The sequence below is a fragment of the Notechis scutatus genome, chromosome 2 (genome assembly GCF_049901735.1).
Source record: "Notechis scutatus isolate UNSWTSFEM ecotype Mainland chromosome 2, rNotScu1.2, whole genome shotgun sequence".
In the NCBI taxonomy this organism is placed as follows: Eukaryota; Metazoa; Chordata; class Lepidosauria; order Squamata; family Elapidae; genus Notechis; species Notechis scutatus.
The window spans coordinates 160,992,463-161,018,287 of NC_142010.1; the positions used below are offsets into that span (position 1 = coordinate 160,992,463).

Here is a 25,825-nt window from a genome sequence, read left to right on the forward strand (position 1 = left end):
TTCAAAAGTGTTGGGGACTTTCACAAGGAGTGGACTGAGGCTGGAGTCAGTGCATCAAGAGTCACCACACACAGATGGATCCTGGACATGGGCTTCAAATGTCGTATTCCTCTTGTCAAGCCGCTCCTGAACAACAAACAACATCAGAAGCGTCTTACCTGGGCTAAAGAAAAACAGAACTGATCTGTTGCTCAGTGGTCCAAAGTCTTCTTTTCTGATGAGAGCAACTTTTGCATCTCATTTGGAAACCAAGGACCCAGAGTCTGGAGGAAGAATGGAGAGACACACACTGCAAGATGCTTGAAATCCAGTGTGAAGTTTCCACAGTCTGTGTTGATTTGGGGAGCCATGTCATCTGCTGGTGTTGGTCCACTATGCTTCATTAAGTCCAGGGTCAACGCAGCCATCTACCAGGAGATTTTGGAGCACTTCATGCTTCCTTCCGCAGATGAGCTTTATGGGGATGCTGACTTCATTTTCCAGCAGGACTTGACACCTGCCCACACTGCCAAAAGCACCAAAACCTGGATCAATGACCATGGGATTACTGTGCTTGATTGGCCAGCAAACTCGCCTGACCTGAACCCCATAGAGAATCTATGGGGCATTGCCAAGAGAAAGATGAGAGACATGAAACCGAACAATGCAGAAGAGCTGAAGGCCGCTATTGAAGCATCCTGGTCTTCCGTAACACCTCAGCAGTGCCACAGGTTGATAGCTTCCATGCCACGCCGCAATGAGGCAGTAATTGCTGCAAAAGGGGCCCAAACCAAGTACTGATTACATATGCATGCTTATACTTTTCAGAGGTCCGATATTGTTCTATGTACAATCCTTGTTTTATTGATTGCATGTAATATTAAGATGAACTTAGGAATATTAATTGAATGATATAATTTGATAAAACTTGCAAATATGATTACAAGAACATGTATAAAATGATATTAAGAATATAAAAATTGATATAAAGTAATATATAAGAATATTGAATTATAAAATTGGTAATATGTAATAATATGAAATCAGATAAGAAAGTTAGTAGTTGGAATATGTAATTATGGTCATGTTTGCTTTAAAAAGTTAAATACCTGGAATCACATTGTTTACCCAAAGATGTATTTAAAGAAATAAAAATAAAAAATGTATACAAAAAAAAAAGAAACTCCCATGGGGCCATGCAGGGGTTGAATCTTGCTGGATGATGCAATCCTCCCAGATGCCATGTGGTGAGATGGGTAGAGGGCTAATCCTATCATGCCCTGATCCCATCACCCTGGTGCTGAAGGATGGGTGGGGGCAAGGAACTGCAGGAAGCTGCTTTGTCTTTAAAAATATGTTTCTCCTTTTCTCCTCTAGGGAAATATAATATTCTGCCTTTTTAATATTTCCTAGAATATTTTATTCTTCTAGGAGAGGGGTGGGTGCTAATTTTCTACAAGACCAACATCCAATGAGAGAATGGAGGGATTTAGAAGTTACTTAAGGCTATCAAGAGAACTTTGCATTCCTAGACCATGGCCTACATTATTTACAATAAGGGATTTTGGCAGGGAATGGCTGCACCTCATAAGAATAGGTAATAATGTGTTTGGAAAACAAATGGTTCAGCTTATCTAAAGGGCTTTGAACTAAAATAGGAAGGAGAAGGAGATCAAACTTTCTGATCTTTAGAACCTAATCCCAAGCATAAATCCCAGAATAACCAGGGAGTGGTGAGAAGGGGAACTCAGATATAAACAGGAGACATAAGAAACAAATGCAGTCAGCAAAAAAAGACTCAGATACTTATACACTAATGCTCCAAGTATGAAGAACAAACTGTAAGCAGATACATTGTTGCCATTATCAAAATTTGGGATGAAACACATGATTGGAATATACTGTTGGATTTAAATTATTCAAAAGAAACAGACCTAACAAAAGAAGAGGTGGGTTTGCATTATATGTAAAAAAATAACTACACAAAAACTACAGAGAAATACACAAAAACAAGAATGAAAATCTTCTTGAATAGATATGGGTTAATATAAATCATTGTCATAGGTTTATACTACAATCACCCAACCAAGAAGAGAAAGAGGATGAACTTTTTGCTAATCAGTTAGCTAAGGTGTACAGGAAATACACTATAGTAGTAATAGGGGACTTTAATTACCCTGAAATCAACAAGTGGGACAAATGGAAGCTCAGATTCCTAATGAACTTAGCAGACAACTTTGTTATCCAAAAGATAGAAAAGGTAACCTGAGGGTCAGCTATACTGGATTTAATTATTAGTAATAGAGATGATATAATTGAAGGGATGGAAGTTGCAGGAACTTTGGGGGAAGAGTGACCATGTCATACTAGAATTCAACATAATTCAGGCACAAATAATAGAACTAGCGTCTTAGACTTTAAGAGAGTTAATCTTCAACAAACCTAACCCTAACCCAAATTCCAAATAGCTTTGGAAGGATTCTATAGATAGAAATCTTAAAAGGGAAAACAAATCAAGATGCCTGGAAAACTTTGAAAAATGAGATTACAAAAGTCAAATCTAAAAGAATGCCAGAGAAAGAAAAACAAGGGACTCCAGACAAAACCAGCATAAAGAACTCTCATAAACTGTGAGACAAAAAGGACAAGTTACTAAAACAGAACACCAGCAAATACCAGCACTTGAATTTGCAAGGATAAAATCAGAAAGCTCAGAATGAACTAAGTAAAAAAAAGTGGGTAATGCTCTTAAACGTGTTTAAGAATAAAATAATTAGAAGTCTGGTTTAATATTAAGAAAACGATATAAGGTCCCTTTAACTATTTAAATGGATTAATTGCATGTGTTGGTGTCTCACCTAGGGATTTAAATGTGCATGTGCTCAATGTATTCAAAGCATCCCATGTTGTTCATTTATTGTTTCTGAGCAATTTTCAGGTAATTTCAGGTAATGTTGACTAGAAGCCCTCCGAGGTCCTTTTCAACCCTACATGTGTATGAATTTAGTATTTCCCTTTAGTCCCCATTTTGACAGCTTCGTTCAAACCCCATGTACTTCCCGCTTTTCCTTGAAACGGTGATCTAGTAGGGCCACGCCTTTCTGCCTCCCTCCCTTTCTTTCTTTAAGGCTCGTGAATTCTTGTTCCCAGAAATTCAACAAGTCAAGAAAAACGCATCCTTCTAAGCTGTATCCCCCGAATTCCTAACCGCAGCGAGGAGAGCAGCAAAAGCTTCACGCACTTCTGCGCTGCCTGGAAAAGAAATAAAGACCCGCCCAATACCAACGAGGATCGACCTCGAGCGCCCTCTCCCCATCACCATGGCAACTGCAAACCTCGCTAGTCAAGGGCTCAAGGCGAAGGCAAGTCATGTGCACCGGAAGAACCGCCTGTTGGCGCCCCCTTTGGCAGGAAGTGGGTAAACGAAAAGACAAGGAGGGGGCCTGAGCCAGGGAAATTAAAGGCTCGGCGGAGCTGGTCGTTTATATCGGAAAGCGGCTTTGACTTCAGGAAAGGCGATCCGCCGAGGGGGCGCGGTGGCAGCCCTTTGGGCCCCTCCCCTCCTTCCTGGGTTTTTTCGCGGCCGCCACAGGCTCCCGGCTCCGCCCCGCCCTCCCGTCGCTGGGAGGGCTGGTCTGGGTCGTTGGCGCGCCCCCTTCGGGGTAGACGCTAGGCCCAGCTGGAACCAGAGGTAAGAAAGTGCTGCCGGACCAGGACCACACCTGCAGGTCACTTTTGCTCCTGCAGCCGTTGTGATTCCCGCCCCTCCTTTCGCCCCATGCAGTTTCGGACCATTTTTTGTTAGTGTGCTTCTTGTTCGTGGTCTGTTTTTCTCACCGGTCTCTTGCTTGTTCATACAATGAGTAGCGGTATACCGGGTCAATTGCTCTGTCTTGCTGTGCTCCTGTCTGGTTCCTTTGATAGCTGCACTTGAAACACGTGTTTCCCGCGTTAATATTTTACCTGCACAATCTTTGTAGGGCATTCTGGTAAACAATGCTTGCAGTACTTTTCGCAGAATGAAGACTTTAGACCCTACCTGATCCTTCTCTGCCCGCCTACTCCTATCATCTATTAAAAAATCTTACTGGAACCTAGATGTTGCTTTCTAGTTAACTGCTGAAAAGCATCTGACCGACGACTTCTATAGAATAAGGCTCATTTAGATTCTTATTGATTAAAAGCGTCAAAAGGCAAGGGATATAACTCCGGAGCTGGCTAACAAACTTTCAAAATCTACTCAGAAATTCCACTCAGAAATTCAAGATTTTATTGGGAATGAATAAATGGCAGATAAAAGGTATGAAGAAATGCATCAGAATAAAAATTAAAACATAACATCTCTAGTATCTAGATATCCAATTTAGAATTAAGGAGAAATTTTCTGACAGTGAGAACAATCAGTGGAACAACTTGCCTTAAGAAGTTGTGGGTGCTTCATCACTGGGGGTCTGTGCTTGATCAGGAAGTTGGGCTAGAAGACTTCCAATGTCCCTTCCAACTCTGTTATTCTGTTACCTGTTCTTTCCCTAAGATTTATCCTAATTAAAACAAGTTTTATTTTTTTCTCTTGGAGAAAAAAACATTAGGTAATTGAAAACCTAAACTGCAAATTGTGCCAAAACCACTTGACAAAGATATAATTCATCCTTTTAAGGAGAATGGAAATGCAAACAGTTGAATATTGATTCGGGAGGCATGGGGGAATTATGTTATTTCTTTCAAAAACATTTCCCCTGCTTCTAGCAACACAATTTCTGATATTAAAGAGGTTCAGTGCCTTTATTATAAGTTTCAATAGAGAAAATACAATGAATATCTTAAGAAAAGGTTCTCCAAAGTTATAGCCATTAGCACCATTTGCTTGCAGAAATGACAATGTCTGCCAGAGTACATGGGCTAATTTTGCAATAGTTTTGGAATTGTTAACTTTACATTGACATGAGTCAGTGCAGAGAGCAGGACCCCTATTGATGTTTGAAAGTTTGCTCTTTTTTCCAGGGTTAGGGGTTAGAATGTTCAGGTGTAGGAGGGAGAGATACAGAAGAAAAAGTAAAATGCATACATTTTTCAAACAAAGTCATTAAAAGGTGAACTAATATTGTCACTGAATTGTGTATAAAGTGCTAGGAAAGAATATCTTAACATCACTTTATTGCTGATTTGCAGTCTGAAACCCAGAGCAACATGTAGGCTCCAAAAACTCTAGTACGATTCCTAGAGATCTCTAAAAGTTGTTACTAAGGATAAAGATTTTAAAGTTAAATTAGCTCATTTTTAGAAGGTTAGTTTTTGTTCCGGGCTACCTATTACTTTTTTGAGCACAATTACCACTCAAACTCTTACTGGAAGAAATGTCCATCTGGGTTCAGTTCCAAGTAGGAAGAAAGACACTGGAAACATGGAGACTGCTTGGAAGGATGGTTTTAATGGTGGACAGGACCACATTGAGGTCCAGGGCAAAAAAACACATGGTTGAGAGAGGGAGAGAGATTTATAATCTCTGTTGGGCTTTGAACTTGCTACCTATTCCTGTGGCAAGAAATGTATCCTGATTGGTTGTCAGACTCCCATGGGGCCATGCAGGGGTAACTTTGTAGGTGGTCTTGAGACCCAAGCTTGGTTGAATCTTGCTGGGTAATGTAATCTTCCCAGGTGCCCTGTGATGAGATGGGTAGAGGGCTAATCCTATCATGTCCTGAGGGCCATGTCTTAATTCCATCACCCTGTAGCTGAAGAGGGGGTGGGGCAGGGAGCTGTTTTGTCTTTAAAAACATGTTTCTCCTTTTCTCATCCAGTGAAATATAATATTCTTCCTTTTTAATATTTCCTAGAATATTTCATTCTTCTAGGAGAAGGGTGGGTGCTAACTTTCTACACTCTAGATATTGTAGTTCCCTTTTTCCAGAAAAAGGATTCTGCACAGTGTTTGGCAGAGACAAATTGTATAAGCTTTAAAATAATTTACTTTGGTTTGCTGATAATTATAAGTTTGAAAACCCATTGTTATGATCAAGTTTCAATAGTCCTGTAGCTATATATTGAACTAATTCAGGTTTCTGAATTATCTTTGAAGATAATCTCATTCAATGTTTTGCAGCAAACAAGAAAATATAAACATACAGATACAGATTAACAGAGTTGGAAGAAATCTTGGATTTCTTGTTTTTCTTTTTCATCAATATTGTGCTGGACTGGGCTTTTATTATCATATTTTTCAGAGTTTCCCAAGCTTATTGAGTTGTTTTCCACATAAGGATTTTCATCCAAAGAATCTATCCCAAGTTTTCTCTGAGCTTGTTAAAATCAACTCATTTAAGTCTAGGACTCTGGTATTGTGTTCTATTGCTTGTGTTTGTGTTACATTGAATTTTAGTATGACATGGTCACTCTTATCCAAGGTTCCTGCAGTTTCAACTCCCCCATCAATTCTTCTCTATTTGTAAGAATTAAGTCCAGTATGGCTGTCCTTCTAGTTCCCCCCTCTACCTTTTGGACAACTAAGTTGTCAGCTAGGTAGGTCAGGAATCTTATTTGATTTCTCATTTGGTGCAGAATTAGTCTTCCAATTGATATCAGGGAATTGAAGTCCCCCATTACTATTGTAGTGTGTTTCCAACATATATTTGTTAGTTGGTTGGCAAAAAGTACATCTATTTTTTTCTGCTACGTTGGGTGGCCTGTAGTATGTACAACTAGGACAGGGGTGTCAAACTCAATTTCATTGAGGGCTGCATCAGGGCTGTGGTTGACCTCGATGGACCGGGCAGGCATGGTTGACTGGGTGGTGTGGCCAAGTGGGTGGGAGTGGCCAGGTTGACGTCACTCCCCAAACTGCTGGCATGTTTCCTCTTTGCACTGGGCAGGTCCAAAGCCATGCTGGCCCAATGTTTCCTCTTCGCATTGTGTAGACCAGGCCGAACTATGCTGGCCTGAGGTTTCCTGTTCACATTGGGTAGAGTGGACCAAAGCCATGCTGGCCCAGTGTTTTCTGTTCACATTGGGTAGACTGGGCCACCACGACGCGAGCCAGCCTCTTACATTTTTTTTAAATTGTAAAAAGTTTTTTTATTTGTATCTTTTAAAAAACATATCTTTTGGTAAACAATGTGGCTCCAGGTTTTAACATTTCAATACAAACATGACCTTAGTTACTTATTTATTTTTTACATTCAATTTCATATCATATTTTCAAATATTTTTATATTTAAAATTCTTATTTCTTATTTATATTCATTATACTTTTATATTTTTATCTGTCAGATTTGCAATTTTATCACATACTTCTATTTCATTATTCAATAAATTCCAACATAGTTCTAATAATTCCAAAAACTTCCCCTTTTAGTTACCAATTTGAGTATGCCACCCCTTTGTCTTATTCATCACTCAGTTTACTCTCCTTTAATTCATAGTAAAAATTTATCATACTATAATCACTTTTAAATTATCACATTCTAGTTTAATAACAATAATCTAACTACTACATGTCACATATGCATATATTTATTTTAAGTCAGATTCTGCATGGTATTCTTTCCCTTAATTACATTCTAAATCATTTATTATTTCAAATATATTAATCTATTCAATTAATTGTAGAAACTGATATTAATTTTTTACTACAATCCTCATTATTCATTTTAACTATATTCTTCATTTTATTAAATATGATTAGTATTCTTATAACTATCCATTTTCACATTCTAGTTATATCTATATGCAATTTGACAATAATCCTTAGAAAAATTCAAATAAAAAGGAAATAAGGGTGAAACTTGAAAAATTAGAATATCATGCAAAAGTTCATTTATTTCAGTAATGCAACTTAAAAGGTGAAACTAATATATGAGATAGACTCATTACATGCAAAGCAAGATAGTTCAAGCCGTGATGTGTCATAATTGAGATGATTATGGCTTACAGCTCATGAAAACCCCAAATCCACAATCTCAGAAAATTAGAATATTGTGAAAAGGTTCAATATTCTAGGCTCAAAGTGTCCCACTCTAATCAGCTAATTAAGCCATAACACCTGCAAAGGGTTCCTGAGCCTTTAAATGGTCTCTCAATCTGGTTCAGTAGGAATCACAATCCTGGGAAAGACTGCTGACCTGACAGTTGTGCAGCAAACCATCACCGACACCCTCCATAAGGAGGGAAAGCCTCAAAAGGTAATTGCAAAAGAAGTTGGATGTTCCCAAAGTGCTGTATCAAAGCACATTAATAGAAAGTTATGTGGAAGGGAAAAGTGTGGAAGAAAAAGGTGCACAATCAGCAGGGATGACCGCAGCCTGGAGAGGATTGTCAGGAAAAGGCCATTCAAAAGTGTTGGGGACTTTCACAGGGAGTGGACTGAGGCTGGAGTCAGTGCATCAGGAGTCACCACACACAGACGGATCCTGGACATGGGCTTCAAATGTCGTATTCCTCTTGTCAAGCCGCTCCTGAACAACAAACAACATCAGAAGCGTCTTACCTGGGCTAAAGAAAAACAGAACTGATCTGTTGCTCAGTGGTCCAAAGTCTTCTTTTCTGATGAGAGCAACTTTTGCATCTCATTTGGAAACCAAGGACCCAGAGTCTGGAGGAAGAATGGAGAGACACACACTGCAAGATGCTTGAAATCCAGTGTGAAGTTTCCACAGTCTGTGTTGATTTGGGGAGCCATGTCATCTGCTGGTGTTGGTCCACTATGCTTCATTAAGTCCAGGGTCAACGCAGCCATCTACCAGGAGATTTTGGAGCACTTCATGCTTCCTTCCACAGATGAGCTTTATGGGGATGCTGACTTCATTTTCCAGCAGGACTTGACACCTGCCCACACTGCCAAAAGCACCAAAACCTGGATCAATGACCATGGGATTACTGTGCTTGATTGGCCAGCAAACTCGCCTGACCTGAACCCCATAGAGAATCTATGGGGCATTGCCAAGAGAAAGATGAGAGACATGAGGCTGAACAATGCAGAAGAGCTGAAGGCCGCTATTGAAGCATCCTGGTCTTCCATAACACCTCAGCAGTGCCACAGGTTGATAGCTTCCATGCCATGCTGCATCGAGGCAGTAATTGCTGCAAAAGGGGCCCAAACCAAGTACTGATTACATATGTATGCTTATACTTTTCAGAGGTCCGATATTGTTCTATGTACAATCCTTGTTTTATTGATTGCATGTAATATTCTAATTTTCTGAGATTGTGGATTTGGGGTTTTCATGAGCTGTAAACCATAATCATCACAATTATGACACATCACGGCTTGAACTATCTTGCTTTGCATGTAATGAGTCTATCTCATATATTAGTTTCACCTTTTAAGTTGCATTACTGAAATAAATGAACTTTTGCATGATATTCTAATTTTTCAAGTTTCACCTGTATCAGTTCCAATCTTTTCACTTTTAAAATCTATATTCTTATATTTCACAACAGATTACCTTGCAGAATCCCCTTTCCTATTCTTTATCTACCCGTTATCTCTAAATCTCCTAACTGTATAATTTCTTTTCATTTTTATTTGCTTTCTATGTCCCCCTATTTTCTGGTCCTTTCTCTTATCCCCCCTTTTTTCCTTTATTTTTTCCCTCCATTTCTTACTCCAGTTTTTATCCCCTGTCTTGAACTTTATTCGGTAATTCCCTTTTCTGCTGTTTCCTTTTTCTTTGTTTGACTTTCTAACCAATTCCCTCTTTAATTATCCCCTCAAATCTCCAGATTTTAATTTCCATTCTTTCCCCCCCTCGTTTGAATGTTTGTTGTTCCATTTGTTCATTAAGGCTGGCTTCTTTGATCAATTCCTACCCTTCTGGCTTTCCTTATTCTTCTTTGTTCTCCAGCATCACCATTTCTAATTTATGTAAAACAATACTGCACATTTCCATTCTTTCATGTAACATTTTCTTTATACTTCTTAGTTCCAATTTTATTTCCAAACATAGTTCTGCCATTTTTTGTGCACTTTTAATTTTTATTTATCCCTTTTTTAATATTTAAGTCCAGGCTTAATTTGTTGCCTTCACTTCCCACATTTGCTGCTCCGGCATCTTCTTATTTTCTCTGCCAGCTCCCTTCTGTCCTTCGATGCTCCGGTCTTTTCAGCCGGAGTCAGCTCTGGTCAGTTCTCTTGGCCTGCCGTACAGCTTTCTGGTCAGCTCAGCTCTGCTGTCCCATCTGTTCCACTAAGCCCTCTACTCAGCTCCACTATTGCTTTCCTCATTGCTCTCTGTGGTGCTCTCAGGCTCTGGTTCACTGAGCTGCCCCATGCTGCTGCTGGCTCTCTCTCTTCTCCTTAGAGCTGCTCGGATCGTCCAGAGAGTGGGTGGAGCTTCAGTCTCCGCTGTCGTAGGCTGAGCTTAATTTCTGAGGAACGCTCCTCCTTCCATCACGTAGCTCGTTACCGCATTCCCCAGTTTATGCTCAGCCTTCGTGCAGAGTAGGCAGTTTTTGGATGTGCTCTTGGCCATTTCAGGAAAGCCCTATTTGATTCATTATTCTTTCTTCTCCAGGTTGTATTTAATTCATTTAATTGTTTTCTTCTCTTAGCCCTGCGCAGTTGGTTCCTTTTTAATTTCTAGAGTCCCCTGGGAGGCTCTCCCGGCCCCAGGGGGTGCCAGGGGGAAGGCTAGCAAACCTTACAAGCTGCCCCCCCACCCCTTCCCATTGCCTTACTGCTGTTTTTTCCCCCGCTTTCATTAAAACGCTCCGTTTCGCTCCGTTCCCCCCCCACCGAACTCCGTTTTTCTGCCGTTTGAACTCTTTTTGGTTCCTTTCTCTCTGTCCTTCCCCTGGGGACCTTGGATTGCCCCTGGGGAGTCTCCTGGTCGCTGCAGAAGGGCCCCTGTAAGTCCACCTAGCAGGCGGCCGCCATTTTAAGCGCCGCCTCGTGGCCGGGCGCCATTTTGTTTTCTCCTTCCTTATCTCTCCGATCGCTGCAGCGTGCCTAGATTAAAGCAGCAGGACCGGCAGGCCTGCTCAGAAGCGATTTAAACTCCGAATTTGATTTGTTCTGTTGGAGGCTTGTTTTCCTACCTCCGCCAGCCGTAGCGGCCGCGGTTTACTATTCACCACTTCCGCCCGGTTCCGCCTGGGAAGGCAGTCTGGTATAGGCTTGGCTTCGCCCTTAAGGCCTCTGTCGTGCCTTGATCAACTTGATCAGTCTTTCTGATTCCAAAAAAAAAAAAAAGATCTTCAACAATTACAAGATCAGAGGAAAATTAAGAGACAGAGAAAGGTGGCTTAATTGAATAAGTTTACAATATATATATATATATATATATATATATATATATATATATATATATATATATATATATATACATACACATATATATATATATATATATACATATATATATATTAAAATAAAAGAAGAACAAATAAGATAAACAGATTAATTATAAACGAATAAGAAATGGGGGCATAAAAGAGTTTCCCAGGGCTCCCGGCCTTTGTTGCAGGTCGACCCCTAGGCGCGCCAACCGCCTCATATTTGATCCTTATCTTCCTCAATTATCTAAAAATGGCAGAAGGCAATCCTTCAAGAGGCCCTTCTTTAAAGGCCAAATCAAAAACCCACCATCTGCACAGGCAGGCTAAGGAGTCCTCCAAAGCCTCCCAAAGGGACGCCCTAAGACACCACAAGGCGCTAGAAAAAGAAATAGACAAACGCACCAGACAGGCAGGCTCAGTGCCTCCCGCACCAGCCACTCCTTCTACCTCTGCTCTATCCCCCCCCTCCTTTAGTCCTTTCCTCCCTATCCAGGCGCAGCTCACCCTCTCAAGGTCACCAGGCCCCTGGAACACCAGCCAGACGAACACCAGAGGCTACCTTCACACCCACAGCCGCCGGCCTGCGCCAGGAGGAACCTCTCATTCAGGAGGTTCCGGAGCAACTGAGAGCCTGGATGGAGTTGGCTATCCGCCAAGGAATTGTGGAAGGACTCCAACAGGTACCTCTTCAAGGGGAGGTTTCCCCCTCAGTCAGGGAGGACGAGGAGGAGGCGGAAGGGGACCTAGATTTGTGCAGGGAGGAGGAGGAGGAACAGTTTGATTTGGGGTCCTTACAATACAACGAACCCCTTTCTGACTCAGAACCATCAGAGGCAGAGATGTCCAAGGACGAAGGTCTCACTCCCGACCAACCCGCCTTTGTAGGGCTTTTCAAGCCTCAGCTATTCAAATCCCTCCTCTTCAAAGCCAGGAATATCTCGGGTCTAACCACTCAGAACCCCTCTGATCCCGCTCCTCTTGTTCCGGAAGGGCCAGAGGACTCCATTTTTAAACAGCCTGTGGTGAAAGCCGAGGTCATTCCAACCCACCCCCCATCTTCCTGGACCTGGTGTCCAAGCAACTTGCCTCCTCAGCTGCCCCCCCCGGCCCCTTCGGCCCATGATAAAAAGTTCTTCAACCTAGACCCAGAGCTTTCCAACCTACTGGGCACCCCGGAGGTTGATGAGCCCGTCGTGGGCCTGGCCTCTTCCTCCACCCTCAGCGACCCCTTAGAGGCCCTGAGGCCGGAGGAGAAACGGTCGGAACTGGCCTTACGATGAGCTCACCAGTCGGACGCGTGGGCGATCAGATCGGCCACGGCTGCTTCCTTCTTCATCAGGTCGTCCATTCGCTGGCTTCGCCAGCTTAAGCAACATGTCCCGGCCTCCAATATCCGCGCCCATCAGGACATAGCCAAGATCACGGCCGCGGCTGAGTTCTCGGCCGACGCCACCTTTCACTCTGTAAAATTCTCCTCCCGCGCCATTTCCTCCCACGTCTCTGCCCGCCGTCTGCTCTGGCTAAGGCACTGGCAGGCAGACCTCAAGAATAAGGTGAAATTAGCCTCTGCCCCCCTCGTGGGAAATAAACTGTTCGGACCATCCCTGGATCCTCTTCTAGTCGAAGGAAGGAACAAGAAGAAATTCCTCCCATCCCTCATCCACAAGTCAGAACCCAGATCCCTGCAGCCCTTTCGGAGAGCCCCCTTTCGTCCCTATTTCCAATCCCCCTTCCCTCCCAGGTACCAAAGCCCCCCCCTTTGGCTCGGGACAGCCCCAGGACAGGTCCGACTCCTCTGATAGGCACAGGAGAGGCGGTAACTTCAAGAGGCCCTTTCGTGGCTCTGGCAGCAGGCCCTTCCGGCGCTCCAGATAAGCCACCTGAATTAATTCCCATTGGCGGGCGACTTAAAACCTTCGCCAACCAGTGGGACTCCTCCACTTCTGATGCCTGGGTTAGGGACACCATCAGGTTTGGCCTTGCCCTCGAGTTCCTCTCTACCCCCCTGATTTCTTCATGGCATGTCCCCTCTCCAAGAACCACACCAAACGCAGCCTCATGGATTCAGCAATTCAGCACCTACTTGACATAAAGGCCATCCAGCCCGTTCCTCCGTCCCAAAGGGGACAGGGATTCTACTCCCACTTATTTGTGGTGCCCAAACACTCGGGGGGATGGAGGGCGATTTTGGACTTAAAGCGGCTAAACCGCCGATCTTGTATTTCCGTTATTCCCTGGGCCCGTTTCCACTCCAGATCCCTCCAGTGGTTCCTGCTCCCGTACCAAAGAGCCGGATCAAGCAACTCAAAGCGCAAGGTCAAGGTCTCACCAAGGGTTCTCACCTCCCTCCTTTGGTGGAGCAAGGCGTCGATCAACAGGGGCTGCCTCCTCAAGGAGCCCCCAAGACTCACCGTTACCACAGACGCCAGTCTGTCCGGATGGGGCGCCCACCTACAGTCCCTTACAGCTCAGGGCAGATGGTCAGCGACAGAAAAACTGTGCAACATAGACTGGTTGGAGCTTCGCGCCGTCCACCTGGCCCTCCGCAGTTTCCTCCCCCAGGTACACGGCTGCCACGTTCTCATTCTCACCGACAACATCACAGCCAAAGCTCATATCAACAAGCAGGGGGGCACTCAGTCTTCACGCCTAATGAGGGAGACCAAGTGCCTCTGTCGGTGGGAGGAGTCTCACCTCCTTTCCCTCAGGGTGGACCACATTTCGGGTATCGACAACACCCGAGCAGACTGGCTGAGCAGGGCCACCATAGACCAGTCAGAGTGGCGCCTCCACCCATCCCTGTTCAGGGAGGCGACAGCAATATTCGGTCTGCCAGTAGTAGACCTGTTTGCCTCCCCCCTCAATACCCAACTTCCAAGGTTCATTTCGAGATTCCCATCCCTAGGGGCAGAGGACCACAATGCCCTTCGATGCCCGTGGCCCTCGGGCCTCCTTTACGCCTTCCCTCCTCTGGCGCTGGTGCCCAGAGTCCTTCAAAAGGTACTCCACGAGAGGGCGGAACTGCTTCTTGTAGCTCCTTATTGGCCTCGTCGCTCTTGGTTCGCGGACCTCTGCAGCCTATCCGTAGCCCCTCCCTGGAGGATCCCAGCAGACAGAATCTCTCTGTCTCAAGGTCCCCTTCTTCACCCGGACCCCCAATGGCTCCAACTAGCCATCTGGAGGTTGAGCGAGAACGTCTGAAGAGGGAAAATTTCTCTAACAAAGTCATTGATACTATTTTAGCAGCCAGGCATCCCTCCACTAGAAGGATTTACGACGCCACCTGGGCCGCTTTCCGCAAATGGTGTGCCAATTTTCTCATTGACCCAACTGACCCCTCTATTGCCCAAATTCTCGACTTTCTCCAAGAGGGTCTCAGCAAGGGACTGTCCCCCAACACACTAAGGCGTCAGGTGGCAGCCTTATCCACCGTCATTTCCTGTGAGGGAGTCAGTTCCCTCTCTCACCATCCCCGCATCCGAGCCTTTCTGAAAGGGGCCACAAACTTACGTCCACCGTCCCTTCACCGGTATCCAACCTGGGACCTCAACAGAGTTCTGACTTCTCTCACAAAGCCACCCTTCGAACCCCTAAGAGAGGTCTCTCTCCAGTTCCTATCCTACAGAGTAGTGTTCCTGGTAGCAATCACATCAGCCCGTAGGATTTCAGAGATCGCTGCTCTGTCTGTTAGGAAAGACCTTTGCGTCTTCCATCCAGACCGGGTGGTCCTCCAACTTGACCCTTCCTTTTTACCCAAGATCAATTCGGTTTTCCACAGGGCTCAAGAACTTATCCTCCCCAATTTTTGCCCCAGGCCAACTCATGAAAGGGAGAGACTATGGCACACTCTAGACGTCAGACGTGCCTTGCAGATTTACATTAAACGTACTGAGACCTTCCGTAAATCCGAGGCCCTGTTTATATCCTTCCAACCAAAGTCACAAGGGCTCAAGGTCCCTTCAACCACCATAGGCCGTTGGATAAGGGCGGCCATTTCCAAGGCATACCAGGCTCAGGCCCTCCAAGTGCCCAGGGGTATCACGGCTCACTCCACCAGGAGTGCGACAACTTCAGCCGCCTGGGCTACCCAGGCACCAATAATCGACATTTGCCGGGCAGCAACGTGAGCCTCCCCGTCGCCCTTCATTAGGCATTACAAAATTGACAGGTATGCCTCAGCAGAGGCTTCTTTCAGTAGAAGGGTCCTTCAGAGGGTACTCAGGGAACCCGAGGAGTCTACAGACCAGACGGTGCCCCTCCCGTAGGACAGGCCCCAGCTTTGGTATGTCCCACTCTCTGGACGATCCGAGCAGCTCTAAGGAGAATGGGCGTTGGTTCTTACCTGACACGCCATTTCTCTTCGAGCTGCGAGGATCGTCCAGCCCCTCCCTTTTCTTTCACCGTCTGGTGGGGTCTTCTTTCGGCCAATGCACCCGTAGGTCTCGTAAGATGAGAGCACGAATTCCTGTTTCCTCTCGTCTTCGCATAAACTGGGGAACATGGTAACGAGCCACGTGATGGAAGGAGGAGCGTTCCTCAGAAATTAAGCTCAGCCTACGACAGCAGAGACTGAAGCTCCATCCACTCTCTGGACGACCCTCGCAGCTCGAAGAGAAATGGCGTCTCAGGTAAGCACGCATCAGGGTCTTCTGAGGGTATGACTTTGTACAGAGGTTCCTTTTCCCAGAGGGCATTAACCTGTGCAATAGCGCGCTTTTCAGCTAACAAGGAGAAACTATTGGAGATAGTGCGAATAAAAATTGGTAACACACACGGAAGAATAACGCATCCTGTAGCAATCATACCTATGAGAGCTACTATGGCTTGTAATCCTGGTAGTTTTGGGAACCAGGAACTAAAAATATTTTTAAGATTAATACCTTGCCATACTTGATCAGGATTATAGGTTAATTGTCGCATCTCAGTTGTTAATTGTGCTACTACTTTGCCTACTTTATCAATTTGAAGACAACAATTTGTAAGATTGAACCTACCACACACCCCTCCTTCTTTGGCTAGTATGTAATCTAAAGCCAAGCGATTTTGGTAGACAGCTGTGCGTAATTTGTCTGTAGCAGTTGCTAGAGTGTTTAGAGCCTTGTCTATTCGTTGGCCAGCTAAATCTAAAACAGCTTGTAAACGAATAATTCTATTAATCATATATATGGGGGTTCTATATCCATAGGACCCGTCTTGGGAAAATGTTGTGTCATTGAGATAAGGGAGGAGGGAGGTGTTGAATTTGGCAGGTGTGGTGGTAGCATTGTCAGGTGCTGTCCAAGTCTGGTAGGAATTATCCCATGTACCTAAGCAAAGGAGGTGTCCTACTGGAGTGGACCCATTTCGGAAAAAGCAGTTTCTACCAATTAAGTTGGTGGTGATTGTCCAGATAAGTGGATCGGAAACTGTTCTAGCTGTTATGTTTCCTATAGAAGACATGTTATTGAACAGTGATGGTGAGGCTTCTAAGGCTTGCCACGGCCACTGTTCTCCTGTGGTGTTTCCCCCAAAGACAAAACAATTGGTTATTGCAAGTTGTTTTGCAATTTTTTCTGCCATATCCATGAACAGTTTTTTTGCAATTACACTGGTATCAGGGGTTTTTTCTAATTTCCTTAAATTATTATATACCGACCAGCCTAACGATGTTTCCTTACCTTCATATATTACTTCGGTTTTTATGGTGATGTAAGTGTTTGGATCTGATCCTGTGCCATCAATCCCTATACCATAAGTATCCAAAGCAGGGTGTTGTCTGGATATGATGATTTCTACCTTATTGTCTGTGGTAGACCCTGATATTCGTTTGAAATGTGACAGATGATTGCAACCTGAGTACCCTCCCCCGGTATAATCATAGACACAAGACCAACCTGAGCACTCGATGGAACCTCCACAAGAGATCCACTGGTTGGGGTTCCCTATGGCCCAGTTAATGGGTGTAGGACACAAATATTTATGATTGTGGGCGTAAGTTGTTTTCCAGTCAGCCGACCCGCATGAATACCCCCCTGGTTTTGAACAAGCAATACAAACATCAAAGGTTAAAACAATTGGGTTAGTACCATCCTTGAGCACGGTGGTGTGGTTTAGGTAATAAAGTTTTCCCTCCCCCTCAGGATCAGATCTGCCAGAGGCTCTTGGAAGTCCCGCCCATAAGGTAACGTTGAGACGTACAGCCGTCTTGGGATCGTAGCAAATGGTTTTTGAGTTCATCTTACATAGATGGTACATGGTTCCGGTTTTTTGGCAAGTTTTTCTGGTAGGAAGGCACTTCTGCGGTTGTTGGGTATGGTAGATGAGAGTTAGTTGAATGAAGCCTGCTTGTGTGGTTTTGGTCAGGCAGAGGGTGCAGCCATCTGACATGCTGGTGGAGTTCTGCGATCTCTTAACCCGATGTAGAAAGTGGGGGGCCTGAATATGAATGTCAGGCTGATTCGTGAATTGTCTGTGATGACGATGAGGTGAACCAGGTCTGAGGACTGTCCATGAGTCATAAATGTTACGTATGGAATCATAGAGGCGTCGACCGGAGCAATAATAGGTGGTGGCAGTAGGACGAAGTATGAGGAGTGTAGTCCGGGGAGGGCGTTCAAAGGTGTTGATCTGGAAAGAAGCATTGCTGGAGATATGGAGCCATGGCTGAGGGAGTGTTGACCATCGGAGATAGGGGGGAAGATGTCCCCAGAGGCGGTGCAGGTCAGCAGGAGGGGGGTGCCTGGCGTGAAGTATGTCACTCGAGACGGAATGGAGACCTTGGAAGCATGTGCAGCAAGAAGGAGGAAGAGGATTGGCAAGGCAACGAGACGAATCATGTTGGTATGTCTGCGGGTGGTGATTTTTCTACCTTGGGGTGGTATGGTCTGACGTGTCATCCAGGAACCCACAGTACACGATCTGGAAGCTGGATAGCTGCATAGCCGTGACCCCAGGTGATGAGACCAGCAGGGCCCTTCCAAGTAGGGTCTGGCAATTGGCGGTAGTATACCTGTGGTTTGGGAGAATCAGGGGAAGGGGGGGAGGAAAAATGTCGCTCCGCTGCCGTCATAGCAGGGGTGCCTGAGAGATTGAGGAAGTTGAGAGTATAAAGACAGAGATTAAGAGTGTCTTGCATCGCCGGGAGGCCAAGTTTTTTTTCCCCTTTGATCAAATGTCGTTCTAACGCTGTTTTTAGCGTTAGGTTAGCCTTCTCTACCAGGGCTTGTCCTTGACTGTTATAAGGAATCCCAAATTTGTGAGTAATTTGCCACTTAGCGCAAAATTCTGACATAGCTGTGCTAGTGTATGCAGGACCATTATCTGTTTTTATTTCATTTGGGCGTCCCAACGATGCAAAGGTGCGAATGCAATGATTGATGACATGTTTGGAGGCTTCTCCTCTTTGCGGGGTCGCCATTATAAACCCTGAATAAGTATCAATTGTGACATGCAGATACTTCCAGGGGGCAAACGGAGGAAATTGAGTAACGTCCATTTGCCATATTTCACAGGCTTTCAACCCGCGGGGATTTACCCCTAAGGGAATGGAATGGGCTTGTTGACTGCAGGTGGGGCACTGCTGTCTAATGGCTGAGGCTTCAGCCATAGTAAGGTTGAAATGTTTCATGAGAGCTTTAGTGTTTTGATGGAAGTATGAATGGCTCTCCCAAGGAGTTAATGTGTGTGAGGTCATGATGCCTGCAGCCGCTTGATCAGCCACATCATTGCCTTCCTGGAGGATTCCTGGGAAGGGCTGGTGGCTGCGAATGTGTGCTACAAAGAGGGGGTGCTGGCGCTGTGCAACAAGGTGTTGCAATGTAACAAAAAGAGAGAGAAGGTTTTTATCAATAGCGGGAGAGAGGTAAGAATCGTGAATAGTAGAGACTATTTGGGTAACATATAGGCTGTCTAAGATCAAGTTGAGGGGTTCGTTAAAATTCTGGAGGACTAATATGGTTGCAGCAAGCTCAGCCCTTTGTGGTGATGTCTGCACAGGGGTGGTTTTAGTGTGCCACACCCCATCCCTTTGCCAAGCGCATGCCCCTCGTTCTCTACTGCCATCAGCAAATATAGTCAAGGCGTTGACCAAAGGTCCTTTGCTGATGGGAGAGGAGAAAGAGATGGGTATTGTCCGAATGATTTGAAAACTTGGATCAGCGGGCGGGTGGCAGGAAACTAGTCCAGGCCAGTTGGCTAAGGCAAACTGAATTTCCTGGGAGTTTTGGAATAGAGATTCCCATATTTGTAGCGAAAAAGGGATAAAAAGTGTGGAGACATCTATTCCCATAAGTCATTTTGCACGGCTCCTGCCTTTTATGATCAATTGAGCCAATTGAGCTGATTTGGAAGTGATGGAGCATCGTGGCGTATGGGAAAGATGGATCCACTCTATGATATGGAGCTTTTGGTCCTTTTGAGTTACTGCTGTGGTCATAAGCCTCGGGGTGGCTAAAATGACCATATCTAGAGGAGTATTGGCAGCAGCTCTGTCTACCCATATTTTTCGAATATTCTCTTCTATTTGAGTTATTGCTTGAAGCTGAGGTTGCTGCAAGGATATTATGTCAGCAGGCTTTTTCCCCCAGGTGAGGGCTTCAAACAATGGAGAAAGAATATCAGTGGTTAAAGATAGGAAAGGTCGAGCCCAGTTTACGGTACCCAGATATTGCTGAAGTTGAACCAGGGTGGGTTGAGAAGGTAGAGACAGAGAGGGAAGTGAAGGATAGGCAGTGGTTGAAAGCATTTTATAGCCCAGATATGTGTACGGAGTTAGTACTTGTACTTTTTCAGGTGCTATATGCAAACCTCCCTTTGCAAGAACGGCTTTCAGGAAGGAAAATGAAGTGAACACCGTACCCAGTGGCCCGGGAGCGGCAACAAGGATATTGTCCATGTAGTGATACACCAGAAATTGTGGAAAAGCAGAACGATAGGATAGCAGGACATTATTTACATAGTGTTGACACATGGTGGGGCTATTGAGCATACCTTGAGGTAAGACTTTCCACTGAAAGCGGGAGGAGGGAGAGGAGTTGTTTAAGCAAGGTAGTGTAAAAGCGAATAAGGCGCAATCTTGTTCATGCAAGGGGATAGAAAAAAAGCAGTCCTTTAAATCTATGACCATGAGATCAAATTTCTCAGGGATGAGAAATTTTTTATGGTATAAGGGAACTAAATCGCAGGGTTATTTCAGAAGGTACTATATATGGGAATCGTTATGGTTGAATTGGGAGAAAATTAAGAAACAATGTTATCTGAAAATATCAGTTTGGTTATCAACTATTGAAGCTTTTTCCTATCCTATAATTTATAAGAAGGAACAAACAGTTAGATATGGGGAAATATTGGATGAAAAGGGTGAACTTAAAACGATGCAAAAGTTAGAAGAACAAGATATAAAGATGAATTGGTTTTCATCCCTCCCCCCCTCCATCCCTCCCTCCCCTCCTTTCTTTGTCCCTTTTTCTTTTTTCCCCTTTTCTCTTTCTTTTTCCCCCTTTTCTCTTTCTTTTCTTCCTTCTCTCTTTCTTTTCTCTCTCTCTCTTTCCCTTTCCCAGGCTCACCCCATTGATTTGGTGCATCGCTCCTCTCGGACTTGCTTGGACAGGTCCCTCCAGTGCAGTGGGATCAAAGGGGTGGACCTGTGGGGCCGGCACCTAGAAGGTGGCAGTGCTGGCACGTTTGAAAAGTAGAGCAAAGCAAAGTCAGTAGTTTTTGCTGCAAAAAAACACAAAAGCTTTTGGGCTGTGCACAAGAAGGGACACACATGTCAATGCAATTCAGCAACATAAAATAAATACAAATAAAACAAATCAACAAGAATCTAATCAGAGATGCTTTGCTGATTCTAGTCCAATGACCTGCTCCAGCACGGTTGGAAGGGAGTATGTGTATATGTGCGTGCATGGCTGTCAAAACTCTAAAAACAGGTCAAGTAGTTCTGGGAAGCCCAGTCATAAATTAGAACACTTGCTAAGCAACTGGCCATTAAGTGAGGACCACTTGTATTTGGTTTGCCAGTCACCAAACCACGCCCACCCAGTCACGTGACCAGCAAGCCACGCCCACCCAGCCATGTGACCAGCAAGCCACACCCACCCAATCACGTTACCAGCAAACCACACCCTCAAATTAGGCCACGCCCACAGAAATTTGAATCCTGCCCCTGGGTGGGGGGCATTGAGGATGAGTTTGTAGCACCAAGGGAGCAGTGGACTGAAAAAGTTTGGGAACCACTGGTTTAGAGCAACTTTTGATGGGAAGCCTGAGAAACTTGCTTACTTCCTTAGCTGAATCTGGGCACATATAGATCAATTTGGAAACCAATATGGAACAGACCGTGACCTAGTTTCCACAATTGCAGATGGGATGAATGAGGGACATGCTTCTGCCTGGATAGCCCAGCTACACAATGAGGGCAGAACTAAATGATGCAGATGCATTTGTCGAGCTGCTCAAGACTAGATTTGAAGACCCCGACAGAGTAGGTGAAAATGAAGATAAGATAAAGGAGATGAAGCAAGGTAATTGATCCATAAAAGACTTTGTATGGGACTTTAGATGGGTCGCAAGTAACCTCATGCATTGGCCTGACAGGATACTTCTGCACTATTTTAAAGAAGCAATTGATCCAGAAGTCAGAAAAGCCTGTGGCATATGGGGGTACCAGAGCGACTGCAAGACTGGTATGCCATGTCCATTATTCTGGATAGAGAAATCCATCCACACTGAAAACCTCCCTCTAAGAAGCTCCCTAGGAGAACTTTGGCCAGATGTCCTCTGACTAAACCTGCTGAAGTCACTCCTACACAACCTACAGGGATTATCAAATGCTATCGATGTGGCCAGTGTGGTCACTGGGCTTCCAAATGTTCGGCTTCCAAATGTTCCACAACCAAGGCCTAGTACAGCTGCCAGAGGCAGGGGTGTCCACGGAAGCCCCCAGACACCAGTCGGTTTGCCAGACAAGCTGTAAAGGTTCCCCACCCCACAGAAGAGAGCAAAGAAACTGTTCCCGGAAAGACAAATGATGAAGAGGACCCCATGGTGAGTGCAGCCATTTCCCCTTTTACAGTTAAAGTGAAGTTGATGGTGCCTGAGGCTGGGGAGTTAGAAGCAGTAATAGATACAGGATGTTCCAGATGCCTGATTGGGCTCCCTATCGTTGAGCAATTAGGGATAAAAACTAAATCCCTAAAACACCCAATCAAGTTTGAACAGGTAGATGGAATGTTAATTGGAGGAGCCCCAGCCACTCAAATTACAGAACTGATCAGATTAGAAATGGGAAAACATTGTGAACTCATATAATTTATAGTAGTTCCAAAAATGTCAGAATCTATCATATTGGGACTTGCTTGGCTTGATAAGTGGGCCCTTCCTATCAAATGGGAAGATGGGTACCAGAAGATCATAATTGGTGTTGTCCCCCTGACCCCTGTCCCTCCTGAAAAGAGACTGCAACCCAACAGGGGCCCACAACCAGAAGCAGCAGCTACCGCTTCAGACTCTCCTCCAGGTGAACCCCAGGTTTCTAAAGAATACAGAGACTTCACCTAGGCTTTTAGTGAGGAGGAATGCAATGTTCTCTCCCCTCATCGAGCCACTGATTGTGCCATAGAATTAGAACCTGGAGCAAACCTGCCCAAAGCAAAGATGTATTCCATGACACCAGCCGAGATGACTGAGTTGAGGAAATACATTGATACCAATTTAGCCAGAGGCTTCATTGAACCAGCAAAATCTAGGTTGGCAGCCCTGGTACTATTTAAAGAAAAGAAAGATGGTGGCCTGAAATTATGCGTGGATTTTAGAGGCGTCAATGCAGATACCCTCTCCCCCTAATGAAGGACTTGCTAAATCACCTGTCCAAAGGCAAAATCTTTACCAAGTTAGATCTGAGAGAAGCCTACTACCAAGTCTGCATAAAAGAGGGAGATGAGTGGAAAACGGCATTTAACTGCCCTTTGAGGAGTTTTCAGTTCCGAATCATGCCTTTCGGACTCCAAGGCTGTATTTATGCAGCTGATCAATGAAGTGTTACACGAGCATTTGTACAAGCATTTGTCCTTGTTTACTTTGAAGACATCCTTATATTCAGCAAGACCATTGAAGAACATGTCAAATTAGTCAGGCAAGTACTGAAAAAAAGTTTCGTCACCAAATTATGTGCAAAGCTGTCAAAATGCGAATTCCTTAAAGAGTCTTTGGACTACCTGGGCTGCTGAGTATCAAATCAAGGGATTGAAATGGACCCTGGAAGGTGAAGGTGCTGCTAGACTGGCAGCCATCAAAAACACGCAAACAACTTCAAAGCTTCCTGGGTTCTGTGAGTTTTTATAGATGATTCATCCCTTCATTTGCCGAGGTTGCCCTACCTTTAACAGAGTTACTGAAAACTGGGCCTTCCCCGACCAAACTCTCACTTGGATAATGAACTGTCAGAAATCTTTTGAAACATTAAAATGCCTTTTTGCAGTGGAGCCTATCCTCCAACATCCGGATCCGACCAAGCCTTTTGTAGTCCAATCCAATACCAGTGATGTAGCTGTTGTGGCAATTCTACTTCAAAAGAACTCTCAAGACCAACTAATGCCTTGTGCTTATGTGTCAAAAAAGTTGACGGACACAGAGCGTAGGTGGGCAGTTTGGGAAAAAGAAGCTTTTGCAGTGCAATGGGCTTTACTATCTTGGAGGCATTTCCTGGAAGGAGTTACGGAGCCTTTCGAGGTGTGGACTGATCATAAAAACATCAAGGCTCTGAAGATCTCTCAGAAGCTTTGCCCTAAACAAGTTATCTGGGCTCAATACTTCAAGAGATTCAACTTTAATCTGAAATATATCCCAGGGGGGAAAAACTTATTGGTGGAAGCCTTGTTGAGAAAAGCCCAATTTGACAGTCGCCAGGAGGAAGTAGTGCAAACTATGATATCAGAAGCCCAACTCGCCGGCCAAGCAACCACCAAAGGCCAAGCCAAAAGTAGCCCTAGACTCCTTGAGGACAAACACAACCAATTTGAAGACAGCACTTTTAAACGATCCATGGTTTACTAAAAATGAAATGGATTTGACAATGAATGAAGGGTTAGCTAGGAAAGGAACCAAGATTTATGTACCCAATACTCTAAGGTTGATGATACTAAAACGTAGCCATAACTCGTGGTTGGGGGACACTTTGGGTTTCTAAAAATCCTACATTTAGTCAGAAGACAATTCTGGTGGCCAAAAATAAAGACTGAGGTAGAGGACTATGTAAAAGTTGTTCAATTTGTGCCATGATGAAACATAGAACTGGGAAACCCTCTGGTCTCCTCCAACAAGTAGCTGAACCAACAAAGCAGCGAGAAGAAATTGCAATGGACTTCATTGTGGAATTACCGGAGAGTGGAGGTAGTACAGTGATTTAGAATGTTATCGATTTATTATCCAAGCAAAACCACTTTACAGCATGTAATGGATTACCTTCGGCTAAAAAACTGGCGAAACTGTTCATGAATCACATTTATCGACTTCACGGAGTGCCTCATTGAGTAATCTCAGACTGAGGCATAGAGTTTACCCCTAAATTCTGGAGGGAGTTTTTGAAGTCCATTGGGTCATCCTAAGGGCTTTCCTCGGCATTCCATCCAGCTTGTAACCGGGCTGCTGAGAGAGCGAACGCTATGGTGGAACAGTACATTAGATGTTATGTAAATTATCAATAGGAAAACTGGGCAGATCTGTTGCCATTTGCAGAAGTTGCTTACAATAATGCAATACACAGCAGCACTGGCTTGATTCCTTTCCAAATCACTACTGGCATGGAATTTGTTCCTATGCCAGAGTTACCTAGAAAACCCCCAACATCCATGTCCTTAATGGATTGGATGGAATCATTAAAAAAAGATTGGGAGGATACAAAAAAATGCTCTAGCGGAAGCAACTGAGGAATATAAAAAACAAGCAGACAAACATAGATCTCTCCAACCACCTTTTAAAGTGTTTAAAAAACACAGTGTTTTTGTCAACAAAATATTTTTTTTCCATTTTTTAATTTTTTAATTATTTAAATACATCTTTGAGAGAATAGCGTGGTTCCAGGTGTTTTACATTTTAAATCAGTCATATCCATAGTCACAAATACAGCTTTCTGACATCACATCATTATCTATTACCAAATTTTCTTCTTTATATTCTCATAAATTACTTTGTCTCTTTACTTTTAATCTAGATCCTTCCTTTTTTCCCCACCATTGATAGAATTTATTCCATACTTTATTCTATTTCGTTTTTGTCTTTCATTTCAAAAGTTAATTTATCCATTTTAGCGCAAGTCCATATCTTTTTTATTACTTCACCCTCATTGGGAATTTCTTTATTTTTCCACTTTTGAGCAAAGGCTAACCTTGCTGCGGTAATCAAGTGTATTATTAAGTGGTTTTTTTTTCTGTTATGATTCCAAGTAAGAAAAATTCTGGTTTATATTCCACTTTTTGCCCTGTCATCTCCTCGAGCCACCTCTTGATTCTATGCCAAAACACTTGGGTTTTTCTACATTTCCACCATTTATGGTACTACGATCCGTATTCTTGGGTACATTTCCAGCAATTGGGTGATATGT

At 44.1% G+C, this 25,825-nt stretch overlaps 1 protein-coding gene across 2 annotated transcripts in view; it reads left to right on the top strand.

Annotated features, from left to right (window-relative positions):
- Positions 1-3,378: 3,378 nt before the first annotated feature.
- Positions 3,379-25,825, top strand: part of PHC1 (polyhomeotic homolog 1) — a 169,912-nt gene continuing 147,465 nt past the window's right edge. The window contains exon 1 of one of the 2 annotated variants that reach the window (XM_087957117.1): positions 3,379-3,670. The gene's annotated coding sequence lies outside the window, so the exon portion shown is untranslated. The remainder of the gene's footprint in view (positions 3,671-25,825) is intronic. The other variant, XM_087957118.1, reaches the window with a different exon arrangement.